General features: G+C 39.3%; 1 protein-coding gene across 4 annotated transcripts in view; it reads right to left on the reverse strand.

The window, feature by feature from the left end:
• The window catches only part of LOC119744684, a 40,804-nt gene that overhangs the window by 16,672 nt on the left and 9,414 nt on the right, over nt 1–14,718 (reverse strand). Inside the window, exon 1 of one of the 4 annotated variants that reach the window (XM_038220750.1) lies at nt 7,732–8,027. The exons of the other annotated variants lie outside the window; for them this stretch is intronic. The gene's annotated coding sequence lies outside the window, so the exon portion shown is untranslated. Of the gene's footprint in view, nt 1–7,731; nt 8,028–14,718 lie in introns of those variants that run through there. 4 annotated transcript variants of the gene reach the window in all.

Below are 14,718 nucleotides of genomic sequence, written 5' to 3' on the forward strand. Positions count from 1 at the left end.
ACCATTTAAAACAAATTTTGTAAAAAAAGGCTTTAAAAATGTACATGTATACATTGTATATTTGGGCACTTCATGGAAATCTTGCATTAAAGACAGATACTTTTTTTTAAAGAACCGTTTTAAGAATCCTTCTTAAAACAAAATTTGATGGCCTACTTTGTTAAACATACCGGTACATGTACAACTCTACAAGTCCACAAATGGGGTTTCCAGATACAAACAATACAATACAGTGTGATGATACTGTACATGTACGCGTAAAGGCCAAACCCAAATCGGTTTGTTACATATACCGGACATGTATGTTCTTTACGAAATGATAAATAAATAAATAAATATAGGTGGGCGTAGACATCTAGGAATATTTTACATTGGCTTATCAAGCTCCGAGACCCATTTTCTTGGAACTCAATGGTTCTTGTGTCTGGAGTGCTGAATGGTAACAAATAGCAACCAAGGAAAACTGGTGTGCAAGTGATTAGATAGGCCCCGTCCAAATTATTTGGCTGCAGCTGGAAGCAACACACGGGTCTATGGGAAGTGGCTGCGGCTGCTTCCATAGGCTCGTGTGTAACTTCCAGCCGTAGCCAAGTAATTCGGACACGGCCATGTTTTCACCGGCTGACTTAATCCCGCCCGCACCTATTATTAGCAATGTAGGCTAATATGTAACTGGGGTTCTTTGATGGGTTGACACAACAGACTACAACAGTCTACATGTACACAACACTGAAACTGTACTGACAATGCGGACATGGCGTGTTCGTCTCCCGCTTGCCCCATCTCTCCCCCCCCCCCCCTTCAACTGCAGCCACATTATGCAAATAGCATACGCGCCTATAAAATTCTGCCGACAATAAAATGCACGCAGCTCTACAGCAAGTATAGACCTGCGAGTGTTTGATTCCCGGGAAAATGGGCACGCGGATTTTATGCGCCATGCGTAATAAGGCTAGGGCCTATTGAATTATTAATAATATTAACGGATGATGCAAATAGTGATGCACTTGCAAAGCCCGGTTTTTTTTTTCTGAAACAAAATTTGTCTACATTGGCACAAAAACATGGTGGTTTATCATACAGAGTGCATACATGTATATAGCAAAGTGTTATTTGAATCAACATTCACTAAGCACAACGTTGTGGGCCCAAGTCCCGGTTCATATCCTTCTTGTATGTAAATTGGTGCAAAACAGCAATTTTGTATAATGACTTAATGTAATAAAGGTTGGGACGACCGCATCACAATTGTGGTTTTGCATACTATGCATAGATCTAGTGGATATATCCTACACAGGAAAGTGCCATCATAACATTTTAAGGCATGCAACTGTCAAGTCACAACAAGAGGAAACTCCACGACTTCAGTTAGACTTTGTACAGTGTTTTTCAATTTTTGATTTAAAAAAAATGAGGAAATCAGCTGATCCGAGGAAAAGATGCATGCCTGAATTATGCATTAAAGAACAGAGTGCGTGAGACGTCCAATTGATGTACATGTACATACATGCCGAAGTTTGACGGGGCATTTATGCTGCCATCAAAAGACCTGAATCCAAGGAATTCTAATGAAGCAAATGATGACCAACTAATACACGTGAAGAAAGAAAACAAAAAGCGTCACGCTTTACGAAGATTTTTGATGTACATTGTAGCTGCCAAAAAAAAAAAAAATTTACAGTAGGATGGCGTAAACATTTTGTACGGGCCTATTAGAAGTGCCAGGCCATTTTGCAGACTCCGCTCGCAGACGATGCAGCGGACTACTAGAACTGCTTATCACATGCCGCAGTGGCTGACGCCTTATTATAATTAGATATGTCTGCGCGCAGAGGCTGGAATGTCATCCTCATTGCGAATCACTGACTCACACAATGTGGACCGCACGTCTGTGAGTGTACTGGAGAGTTAAAACGTGTATTAAGTTCTGCGTGCTATAATTTTACCAGGAGTGGTCGGTAAAACTAGTTCAGCTACATGTACATTTGAACATGTACTTCACCATGATTGACTTCACGGTATAAGTTACTGAAGAATATTAAAACGAATAAATGTACCAGTACCCAATTCAATAATAAATTTGATCTTGAGCCTTACGTACATGTACCGGTACATTACATGTAAATTCATGCGTAGGCGTAAGAATTAAAATGTGAAAAAGAGTTCTGCGCACAATACTTCAGAAAGAGTGGTCGTCTGATAACGCTAAGGTACATGTATCTGGATATGGGACTACATGTACCGGTAATTTGTGGTTATCTCAGCATGTACATACATGTATACAATAAAATACAAATTTGATATTGTACACACATAACATGTACATAAATTGTAAAAATGAATACACCAGTTAAAATAAAGTCTGTATGTTTACATACCAATGTACGAGAAAAATAAAATATCACGTTGTAAACCAACTTCCTCAAACACCAAATGAATTTACATGTACATGTACAGTTTCAAACGCATCCTCTGTGAAGTATTAACTTTGTAATATGCCCACTATTTCCTTCCAGCGAAAGTGAAACAGCTGTATCGTAACTGTGTTCCAAGTTTTTACAGACGACCCAATGTGCGTGTGGATACTGTGTGCTGTGGATGTCGGTCCCTGAAAAAAGCTAGGCGTGTCAGGTCATCCGACATACGTGTACGTATGCTAATACGTACAGGCGCCATCTGTTTATCACGCAGGACAGCCAGCCGGCTGGCCCGCATTATAATTTCATGTCCGCGCAGCGCAGGCAGGCAGGCGGGACCGGCGAATTTTCCCCCACTGACTCAGCGTACGCCATTTCCATGAATGCTGATGTGGGTTTGGTAAAGCGTAAAAAAAAGGTTGAAACCTATGTGAGTGTGAAGTTTAGCAGGGTCGCAACAAAGGAAAAATCTCACGCTTATATTCTAGGCATCAAGTGTTTACACATTTATATTCTTGGAGTTGATAAGATTTAACTTAAAAACGTACACAACGCTAGATCTTACAAGTTTATCTACAGTGTACATGTACCGTACATGTACAGGATTTGCAATTAGTTGTACACACATGTTGTATTAGTAGAGTACATGCACTTTGTGATTTATACGGTAAAACTCTACACATCAAATGCGTGCATACTACATGTCCTGGTACATGAGTGGATTTTCAAAATTGGACTGCCATCTGAGTTTTCATCAAGATTGCTCTGTGAGTAATCAATTTCATGCGATGACAAGCTACGGCACCACTGTTCAATGAGTAAGAACAGCCTCTGAAGTTATTCTAGAACTTTGTTTTTTATTCTTGCTGCTTTAAAGGCGCGTAGAAACATTGGTAATTACCCAATGATTTTAGAGCTGTGAATTGGAACCGGTTACCTGAGTACCCGACCATTAATGTCAGGAATCCGGTTCTGGACTATGGGATCATGTACTCGTAACCAACATTACAAATTACTTAGTTACTTCTCAGACAATGAAAAAAAAAAGAGGTTTTGAAGTCATTTGTGGGAATTCTCAGAATGAAAACCAGGCCACGGGGGAAAACAAAACAGATATTTTACATTTATGACGCTCGCGAAAGCTGCAGTTTACACCATTAAGCTATAAAGCTCACTGTACACACTTGTATCTTGCTGTATTGATGTGCTGATGCGGCAGTATTATTGTGCGGACCTTTATAAACAATCTCAACAGCAACTTCTGAGATTTGAATTTTGGCATGTTTGGCGTTGGGTTTCTTTAACGGGTACCCATGTTTTTTTTTCAATCAGGAACCCGGTTTCCTGTACTACCCCACATCTAACGATTTACCTACAGATTTAACAAGAAAAAACCTTGCTTGAAGTGTAGGCCTGGTGACTTCTGTCACCACATAGGCCATGAGATTATTCTGTCTTTTTATCATACAACAGAAAACACCAACTGAAGATGATTTTTTAAAAAGCATGTTCACGGGCAATTTTTTTTAACCTGCGTTAGCAATGGAATCTATTTCCGAGACCGAAACAATTGTGCATAACTTTTTCTGGTTTCATAAAAAGTAGAAACTGACTGAGCTAAAACTTCCGCTGGTTAGTTGTTGAACAATTTTGTTGCTTGAAACAAAAGAGCAAAATGTACCAAAAGCAAATGATCCTTAGTTTACACGAATGTCTCTCACAAGATTAATGGTCATATGAGGGCGGTTACAACAATGAGCCCCCCCCCCCCCCCCCCCCCCCCCCGCTCCAACAAAAAAAATGTTCAGAAATTTTGGCATTCAGGAAACTGCTGAACAAAATAAGCATGTGCAATCTTCCCCCGAGCACTCTACCAGGAAAATACAGCTTAGGTGAAACTGTCGCATAAATTGTAAACGCACTCCTCGGATACATGTACCGGTACGTGCTACTGTCCTTCCAGGCAGAGTTATCTTTCTCTTACTGTTACTTGCATGTACAGTTTAAAATACGCAGAACAGTGCAAATGAATAGTACTAATGAATGCACTACGTGAATGTGAATGCACTACGTATACATGGACATGTACATACGGTACCATGTGTACACGTGCATACTAGAGTCGCCGACTACAAGCTTTAAGTTTAAAAGCTCTTCACACCTTCATCTTAGCAATGGTTTTGTGACTTTTGTCACATCCCACAAACATACACGTATATAGTTATAAAAAATAAAGAAACGCTTGTCTATTGTTCATTTTGTTTTTTTTTAAATTACTGAAAATCGGTACATTTTTGTTCTGCACACTTCTACTTGAGAACAAAGGAAGCGAAACACCACTATTATGATGCATGCATGTGAATATATATGCGCAATTTCTGCTGGTCCCTGAATGAAGAAATGCCGGGTCGTTAGGCCTCCGCGTCCGCCATGTGTGTGTTCGCAGAGATACACGTAAGCACAACCATCTGGGGACGCGCATGGCAGTTGATGAGCGACGGCTCATTATAATTTTCCCTTAGCGGGGAGGGGAATACAGTATGTGTTCGCCGACCTGTGACATCCATAGAAATACATGTGCGCTCAGAAATTGAAGCTATTGTAGTTTGTTCTGTATAATTCTTCGTGATCTGCAACCTCACTCAACCCGTGAACCTAAAGCCAGAGCAAACCAGTTTCTCTATATTTAGAGTAGGCGCGGATGAACAGGATGACGCTATAAGTAGTGGTGACAATTAAATGCACGTATGCATGAAAAAAAAAAAGGCTGAGAACACGAAATTACAGCTCCGCAACGTACGTGTAAAATGTACGTTTATATCACATAACATGTACCTATATTAATTGAACGGGGGAGTGCAACCATTTTACTTTCTACGCAGCGATCTTCATAAGAAGCATTAAAAAAGATGAAAAATGACACAGCCATCAATCTCCTCTCCCCCTCCCCAAACCAAAATATCCGAAATTGTGCGAATTAAAAAAATTGAGACTACAATAAGTCATCAACAATACGGTACAGTGAACGCTTAGGAAGAGAACATTCACATTATTCTTTGTGTGACAGACTTTAAGAAAATGAAAAATCTGTGTGCAGAAATATGCCAGTATTTTGGCCTTTTATTTTTTGCGTTGGCGTGCCCACAAAGAACACACACCCGCCCACCCTTGCCTGATTGGTTTCCCATCGCAGCCTCCCGACAGACGGAGCTCGGAAAAAAAGCTGCGTGACTCATCGTTCTAGGCGGACACCGTATTGGCCCGTTGCGCTGCTGCGCCAGTCAAAAAAAAAACATGAGTCACAATCACTTGTCTGCGACGCCGTGCCCTCAATGATTACGAGAGCCCCGGCAACGAGTGCTCAATGCCCACACGCGACGCGAACACAAATTCTTAATCTGAGTGGGGGGGGGGGGGGGGGGGGGAGCGGGGGGTTCGTCTTAACAATTAATATGTCCGTGAAACTACAATGTATTTATTTTTGTCGCATTTTTTAAATAACTGGTTATTGCCAAATTCTTTTTAATTCCTGTGTTTTGATGGAATTGTACTTTGTCGTGGGAAAAAGAGATTACCGTGGAAACTAAATAATGCAGAATGTTAGAATTCACTAGGTTGAGAAGATACGGTAGCACATAAATAGACTTACATGTATAAACAAATTATAACGGAAAAAACATAAACACGTAAATGTATAAATTATAGAAATAAGTCATGTAAAAGACAGTGACTTGTGTACCTACATACTTAAGAAGAAGTTAAAAAGTTTATGTATGTGATTAAATAAACATGTAGTTGGTGGGTTTTTTTTGAGAGAGAGTGGAACAAATCCCGCTCCCCTTCCCAGTATGACAGCAACAGGTTTTCATATTATCTCAAACTTATTTGGGCTCGGGGTTCCACAATTTTGCAGAGGAACTTCTTTTTGTTAAAAATCTGGTAACTAGTTAATTAAACGGTAAAAAAAAGAAGCTAAAGTAGCTTCTCCTTTTTTATGAACAAAGTGAATGATAACAAACTGGTATTGTTACGGACCGTAAAATATTCCAACCCGTACAGCTGGTTCAGAACACGGTATCGTCTAACGGTGAAACTACCGTCGTTCCCTCGGTGCCTTTTCCACGACTACCGACATTGTGCGGAATGTCTACCAGGCATAAGTGTTTGATGAAGCTAACAGCTAAAGGTCAACGGAAACGCTGCGCTGAAAAAGAGAGAAAAAAACGTACAGGGTGCAGCTTGTTGTGCTCGGCATATTGGGCCGAGCACTTGTGACTCAGTGACCCTTGTGAAGTTGTGTGGAGTCGGCGGGGCAATTACTGGGGAAAAAACCTACTGCCACACAGGCCCGACACGGGGAGAGACGAGGCAGTGAGTGGAGGTCAGAAACTGTGTTGGCTCATGCTTGGATTGTATTCTAATGTGCACTGTGTGTATGCACAGTGCATTAGGATTGGCAAGTTTTTTGGGTGGGTTAGTCTAGTCCTACACGCAATGGTTGTGCATAGTGGGGACTGCAAGCACTGGCCCTGCATGCTGTGTTCAACAAACGTATGATGGGGTTCAACTGATCCTTGCATATATGATACCATGAGACACACTGTGTAATGTACTAAAGTCCCACGTGATGAAGTTCGAACAAAGAGACACAATCCTGAGATCATTAATTGTAACTTTAAAAGTTTAGAAAACTAATGACCCCAATGACAACATCTCAATGTACATGTACCGGTAGTTGGATAAGGGTAACAAATTTTGTGCAGTACATACTTTTTGTACACACATGCAGTCAATCGGTACACGCATAGAAGGATTTGAACTAACAGTTTCAAGTTAAATGCAAAACAAATTAACCAAGAGCAGATCTCAAGTGACTTCACGTACACTGTGTTATTCTGGAAAAGTCTCATTTTTCAAAACCGCTGGAAAATGAACGGATTCTAACAATCAACTACTGTAGTTGGTTTGTCCATGATACATGTACCGTACTTGCACAACTTTGTGTTTATTAGTCATCAGCCAACCACGTAACATATCTTCTATCATGTCTATCCATGTAGCTATCTGAAATAAACATTTCATATTACGGACAAATTTTATATGACGTATATTTGGACGTTTCTCATTCACAGATTGTCTTGTTGGAATACAATGTTCATGTACATGTAAGTAACGTTAATCAACTACAGATAAAACCAATTATACAATCACGCTCACGTTACGGGAAACGGCTGCAAAGCCAGCGTACATGAGTGAAGCAAACGATATTCAGCAACGTAACGTCTGAACTTTAAACAACGGACTCAGTACATACCACGGTGTACAGTAATGACGACAACCATACGACTGCGCTTCACTTTCAACTGGCAAAATCTACGGCACTGCTCCGTTCTGAAATTCAGGCAACCCGGTACAACACATTTCAACACCAAGCGGAGGGGTGTACTAGTAGTCTAATACGGGGTGTGCACAGTCTGGTTGGTCTGTGGGTGTATGTTTGGAGTCTGCGGAGAGGAGTGTGAGCCCCGAGCCGACTGCACAGCACAATTTTTTTTTGCTGGCAGTTCCCGGGGTCACGCCTGCGTATCAAATGACAACCCAGGCTCTCTGGCAAACACACACAATGCCCACGCTGGCACAGCGGGGGCTGATTACCATATGAATATCTCATTATCATACCTCAATGCTTCACAGCCCATTGGTGGTTGTTGGGGGGGGGGGAAGTGGAGGGCTGTTGGCGCACTCTGTTATGTAACCATTCCGCCTAGTATTGTGCTGACAGTGGGGAACACTCATCTTTCAAGGAATTTAACTTTTGTACATTAGCAGGCATGTACAATGTACTGTACGGTGTGCATGCAAAGTGAACTGTGTGTGTGTACATATATACATGCGAACATGTGGTGGGTATGTCAGTTGTTTATGTGGGCATCTACAAATTCCTTTGTAAAGTTGCTGAGACATTTTGAGAAAAGTTTTTCTGAATGCAGTGATTTCATTCAATCATGATTCAATGAATGAAAAATAAAAGTTTGTGTTATAATGTCCGTGTACATACATTGCAATGATTGCGCTCATGAATGAATTAATTACAGATGCAGTTGCGTACATGTACAAAATATCTTCAAAAGTTCATAATACATTACACTGTACCGGTACATGAACACAGAAGGCCTAGGTTGGGGTTGACTAACATGAGTTGATTCTGGCCTTTTTGCCATGATTGAATTGAAAATAAAAACACTTTGTGTTTTAATAGACGCTGAGTGATTTGTGTTTTTCTGCAATTCTTAGTTTTCATTCAAACAGTCAAACAACGCACATGTTTGATTCTGTTTCTACGATATAACGAGAAAGTTACAAAAAGTTAAAATTCAGAAACATTTGATATTTCGTGTCCAAACAGTGTACTGTATATTGATGTACCCTAGCATGGCGCTGCCCCTAACGTGGTGCACTTTGATTTTTGACCTCTGGCGACCTGCTAGAGCAAAAATTTTACCTGAAATTTCACAGAAAGTCAAATTTCATCACGCTCTTAACATTCCCGTTCATGTATCGTGAGTTTATACCCGTAACACATAAGCAGAGAAGTGTATTTTGGCGTGATTTTCCAATTTTATTTCAAAGTGAACAGTGAACCATTTGAAAATGCACCCAAAAATACGAAAATAATTTTCTGACAAACTTCTACATGTCCTTGGGTATGTACATGTAGAGATAATGGTTTATCAGAATTTATCAACTTTAAGGACATTTTTAAATGTTAACTTGGGATTTTCCGAGATTAATTCAAGTACGTCACGTTAGGGAACACTCAGCTGATTTTGTGCCACCACAGAATTGTTTTTAAAAAAAACATGCAGTCAGTTTTCAGAGATATTGAAATATTTTTATATTTTCACTACATGCAAAAATTAATTAACATGTTCATTTACCACAAAATTAATGTTTTTCCCAACTGAAAAAGTACAAAAAATAAGGAGTGCGTATATAATGCATAATTCATACATGTACTAGCATAAAAAATATACATTTGTACAAAAACTACAACATGAAATGAATACTCAAATCAGTAGCAAATCTTGTTTGGCATTCACACACAGTTTTAATTTTATGTTTGAAAATTATCCAAAACCAGGAAAGCCTTTCAAACTTTCTATTCATGCAGTAAATTTTCTGACTGGGAAAAAAAAGCAACCATGATGCACACAAACAGAGGATTCTAAAAAAATTAACTATTTGATATATATTTTTTCATGCACTTCAACATGAACTCAACTTTCAACAGACCAGGTACAGGTACCGGTATGCTCAGCTTTCAACAGGTAATAAGTTATTTCAGGTGGTTTTGCGTTTTACATGTGTAAGGGCTGCCATAATAAAAAAGTTGTTTCATCCGGAGGGTTCTTGAAATACCGGGAGTTTCAATGGCACTTAATTTGAGACACCGCCAGCAGCCAAGCCAACCATTGGAAACCTGCCAGTAGGAAACTCAGGGCCGACAAGTTAAACAACAGCTCTCTAGACTGGATTCCAAACCATATAAAATTCTAATGCACACACAAGTACACACGAATATACAGACCCCGACAGGCTCATTTGCATAGACTTTGCTGGCGTATGGAATGCTATCCCCCCTACAGCAGTCATGGGTTACGGCTGGCCAATCGCAGCGTTGCGATCGGTGAACCTTGCCCTCTTTATAACTGCCCGAGTGCGGCTGCATAACGTGTATGCACACGTTTCCACCCACATGTAGGCACGGGGTGGAGAGGAAGTGGCTGTACACATGAGGCCCCTGAAAGGGGAACAGCACTTGGGCGGCAACATGGCAGAAAGCGCTTCGACAAAATAACACTCTGCAACGAGCAGACATGTAGACCCGATTCTTAGAAGGTCCGAAGGATGTGACAAATACTGCGCGAGGTGTCGTAAAAACACATACAGTAACTATGAAATGTACTCAGATACGGTACATGTACACGCAAAAAAAAAGAGAGTAAAAAGTCAAGACCGCATCGTAATGCATTCAACGTGTGGTCTTGAACACCTTTGAGCAAAACAATATTTACTGTGAATCTAGTGCAAGTAGTATACACTGCAGTCATTAAAATAAGTTGCAGACATGGAGGCCTATCGTGTACCACATTTTGCAAAGACTGGAACAAAAGTTACAATCAGACTTTTTGGAGGTACATGTACATGTACATTTGTAGCACACGTGTACATGTATGCCTCTAATGCACATGTACCGGTAGGTCTTTATTTTATGTAGAACAAAAGAATGAAAGATGTGACAGGAAGTTACAACAGTTTCCGTACACATTAAGAACACATCTGTAACCCCAACTCCCTAGTGTGTTTTACTGAGTACTAGACCAAGTCAGCCAAAATCCACCACTGACCCTGCTGGTATATCAGTAGATGTAATGCTTTAGGACCAAATCCGCTGAAATCCACCACAAGACCACCACTACTATACATGTAGGTGGATTTTGATGGACTTGGTACTCATGGCTTGCCTATCAAAATCCCCAAAATGGGGGAAGGGATTTTGATGGATTTGAGGTTGGGGTCAAAGGTAATGTTTCGCAAACATTTAAAACCGAAAACTACATGATACAGACATGTACATTTGTAGTATCAAATTATTATGAAATAATGTACAACTGTAGTGTAATTAGTAAATGTACCGGTAATACTCAAGCATCCTGTGAAATCGATGTGCCTGGTGCGTTGTCATTTTTCAAGGCAAGTGGATCATTTTCCAGTGATGGTTCGGCTGAAGAAAAAAAAAAGGCATTTTTTCCCCCCAAATACACTACATATTCGTGAATGGGTTCAAGCCAGCTAGAGTCTGGTTTTCTGACCCAACAATGTCTATAAATTGTTCCGTTTCGTCTGAAGCATCGGGTCAGAGTACCAGACTACAAGAAAGTTTTTTCCTGTTTTTTTTATTTTCAAGTATCCATGAACACAAGACTTTAAACAGGTCGGTGGAACAATATTTGCTATAAAATACTACAGAATATTCAAATATTCGATCATCAACCGAATATTGGAATAGCTTTTGGCTGGTTGGAATATATTCCAAAACAAAACAAGCATACATGTACGCATGTACAGTGACTGTTATGTTTGTTATTTTATTGTAAAGTTTGGCGCTTTATTGTCAGGTGCCACTGTTTTGTTGACGGTAACAATTTTGTCGGCGGCAGTTGATTGTTCCCATCCATTTAGCAGGTTAAAACCTTCGACAGTTATATCGTAAAACACTGCAGCAGCCCATTACGATTGCCGCATGCAAATTTTAACTGGCGCGCTTGTGGGCTTAAAAATACTTACATTTACACATGTATGTCCATGTACATTTGTATGGGGTACAAAAAATAAAAGATTCAAACAGTATGAAATGTGTCATGGACATAAATTGAAGACAAATATAATGAAAGCCCAGTAGCAAGTGTCACTTTCAAAATTTCATTTTCAAAATGATTTCCTTAAGAATATAGATTGCCATTACAAAACTTTATGATGCACCATATACATACACAACATACTGTACATGTATATGTGCACTTTTACTTTTTGTGAGTCAATCACTGCTTGAGTTGATCATGTGAGTATAACGTGTTTTAACGTTTAAACGAAAAATAACCAAAAGGTGTCTACACAAGTTAAAACTTCACGACGAGCCATTACATACTTCTGCACTAAATTACTTTTTGTGATCGAGTTCCATCACTTTTTGAGTCGATCATGTGAGTATTACACGTTTGAACGTTTAAACGAAAAATAACCACAAAGTGTTTACAAATGTTACAAAACTTCAGGGCGCGCCTTACATACTTGTACATGTACTTAACCATGCACTTGATTTACTTTTTGTGATCGAGTCAATGATTTTTTGAGTCGATCATGTGAGTATTACCATTTAAACATTTAAACAAAAAACAACCAAAAGGTGTTTACAAAAGGTAAAACTTCATGACGCGCCACTACATATCTCTGCATTTAAATTACTTTTTGAGATCAAGTTTTGAGTTGATCATGTGAGTATTACGCGTTTTAATGTTTAAACGAAAAATAACCACAAGGTGTTTACAAAAGTTACAAAACTTCATGACGCGCCATTACATACCGGTACTTGTGCACTAAATTACTTTTTGTGATCGAGTTCCATCACTTTTTGAGTCAATCATGTGAGTATTACACGTTTTAACACTTAAACGAAAAATAACCAAAAGGTGTTTACAAAAGTTACAAAACTTCACGACGAGCCACTACATATCTCTGCATTTAAATTACTTTTTGAGATCGAGTCCATCAACTTTTGAGTCGATCAAGTGAGTATTACACGTTTTAACGTTTAAACGAAAAATAACCAAAAGGTGATTACAAAAGTTACAAAACTTCACGACGAGCCATTACAGACTTCACACTTAATTAACTTTTGGAGATCAAGTCCATCAAGTTTTGAGTCGATCATGTGAGTATCACACGTTTTAATGTTTAAACGAAAAATAACCAAAAGGTGTTTACAAAAGTTAAAACTTCATGACGCGCCACTACATATCTCTGCATTTAAATTACTTTTTGAGATCGAGTCAGTCAACTTTTGAGTCGATCATGTGAGTATTACGTTTAAACGAAAAATAACCAAAAGGTATTTACAAATGTTATCCGTGTGTTGACCTGATCAACCTGGTGTAATTTACGGAGAATCAGGAACATTTCATTCACAAAGCAAAGCGGGAGACAGGTGGCGAAGCTGCACCTGCAAAGTGGGGTTGTCCATTTTCAAATAATTTAATATTCCATTATTGGAAAGTCTGCGTTTATCCGAATATTCTATTATTCAAAACTTTTTGATCAAGTTTTACACACGCCAGCTGCAAGTTTGTGCTGGTCAAAAGTTCCACGCAAAGTGCGCCGGTTAAAAGTTGTGCGCGGCGATCGATATATTGGACATCCGGAGTGTTTTACAGTACGTATTTCATAAGTGTCACTTACATGCAAGGATTTAACCTGTTAAAAGGATAGGAACAACGAACCACCGTTGACAAAAAAGTGGCATATGACAATATAGCTCCGCAACTTTACGATTAACATAACATCACGGTCATGTTTGCATGAGAAATTGGCAATAAGCTATTTGAATATTCGGTTGATGAAAAGCTATTCGAATATTTTCGGTATATTCGGAACAGCCCTACCGCAAAGCGGGCAAGGTGAAGCCTAATACATGTATGGTGTACAAATAGGCCTACTCCATGTGCCAGCAATTGTGTTTGTTTACAGGTGCACTTTTGGAGAATGCTCCCATTTGGGCTCGAAAACGTGTTTACCACGAAATGGTTCTGATCGAAAAAGATCATTAAACCAATTTAAAATGTCAATTGCATGACTACCGGTACACCTTGAAAATTTGCTGTTTTTCGTGTAATTACCAAATGAAGGAATTTTTGGGGTGCAAAATGTCGGTCCTTAAAAGTTTTAGTCGTGATTCCAGCCACACTCATAAAACTGTTAAAAAAAAGTTGCCTCAAACGTTTGCACTCAGGATACAAAATTTGGTCCTCAAAAATCAAGTTGTTGGAGCGCTAGTCGTCAATCCGGTCGAACATGTTTCTCTTCAAAACATTCTTCAAACGCATATGAGCTAATATCCCTATTATGTACACGTATACAATGTAATTCTGAAGCTAGCATGTGACCTGATGTCTCACGGTCAATCTCACAGTGAATTGAAAATATTTTATGCGGCGTCAGCTTTTGTTGACAGTTTGGCTCAAAATTAGATGCTTGAAATACCATACAGCTAAGACCCATACATGTACATGTACATACCGGTACCAGGTATACTGTACATGTAGATTCAGATATGTGTACATGTAAACAAACAGGATTTTCTAACGTTTTCTCACATAAACATGTAAGACATTGTGACATAAATATGGATTTCCTTTGACCCAGACCTTTGAAATATGAAGTAAGCAATCTAAAACATGAAGTTTGTGCAAACTCTCTGGCCGAATGAGCACCTACCGGTACGGTATTGTATGATGAATGAATAGAATGGAAGACATGCAATTTCAGTGAAATGCAAGTCTCACACTGACTGACTTTCTCAAGGAAAAATGACTAAAATAAATAAAAGTTGGCATCAGCTTTCGTACCGGTAGCTTCAACTACCGGTACATGTACATCGTTATCAGATGCAATGACTTTTTCAACCACAAAATAAACATGTACATATGTATACGAGTGAAAATACAAACTTACTTAAAACAACCAA

Source organism: Patiria miniata, unplaced genomic scaffold (genome assembly GCF_015706575.1).
Source record: "Patiria miniata isolate m_02_andy unplaced genomic scaffold, ASM1570657v1 HiC_scaffold_12, whole genome shotgun sequence".
In the NCBI taxonomy this organism is placed as follows: Eukaryota; Metazoa; Echinodermata; class Asteroidea; order Valvatida; family Asterinidae; genus Patiria; species Patiria miniata.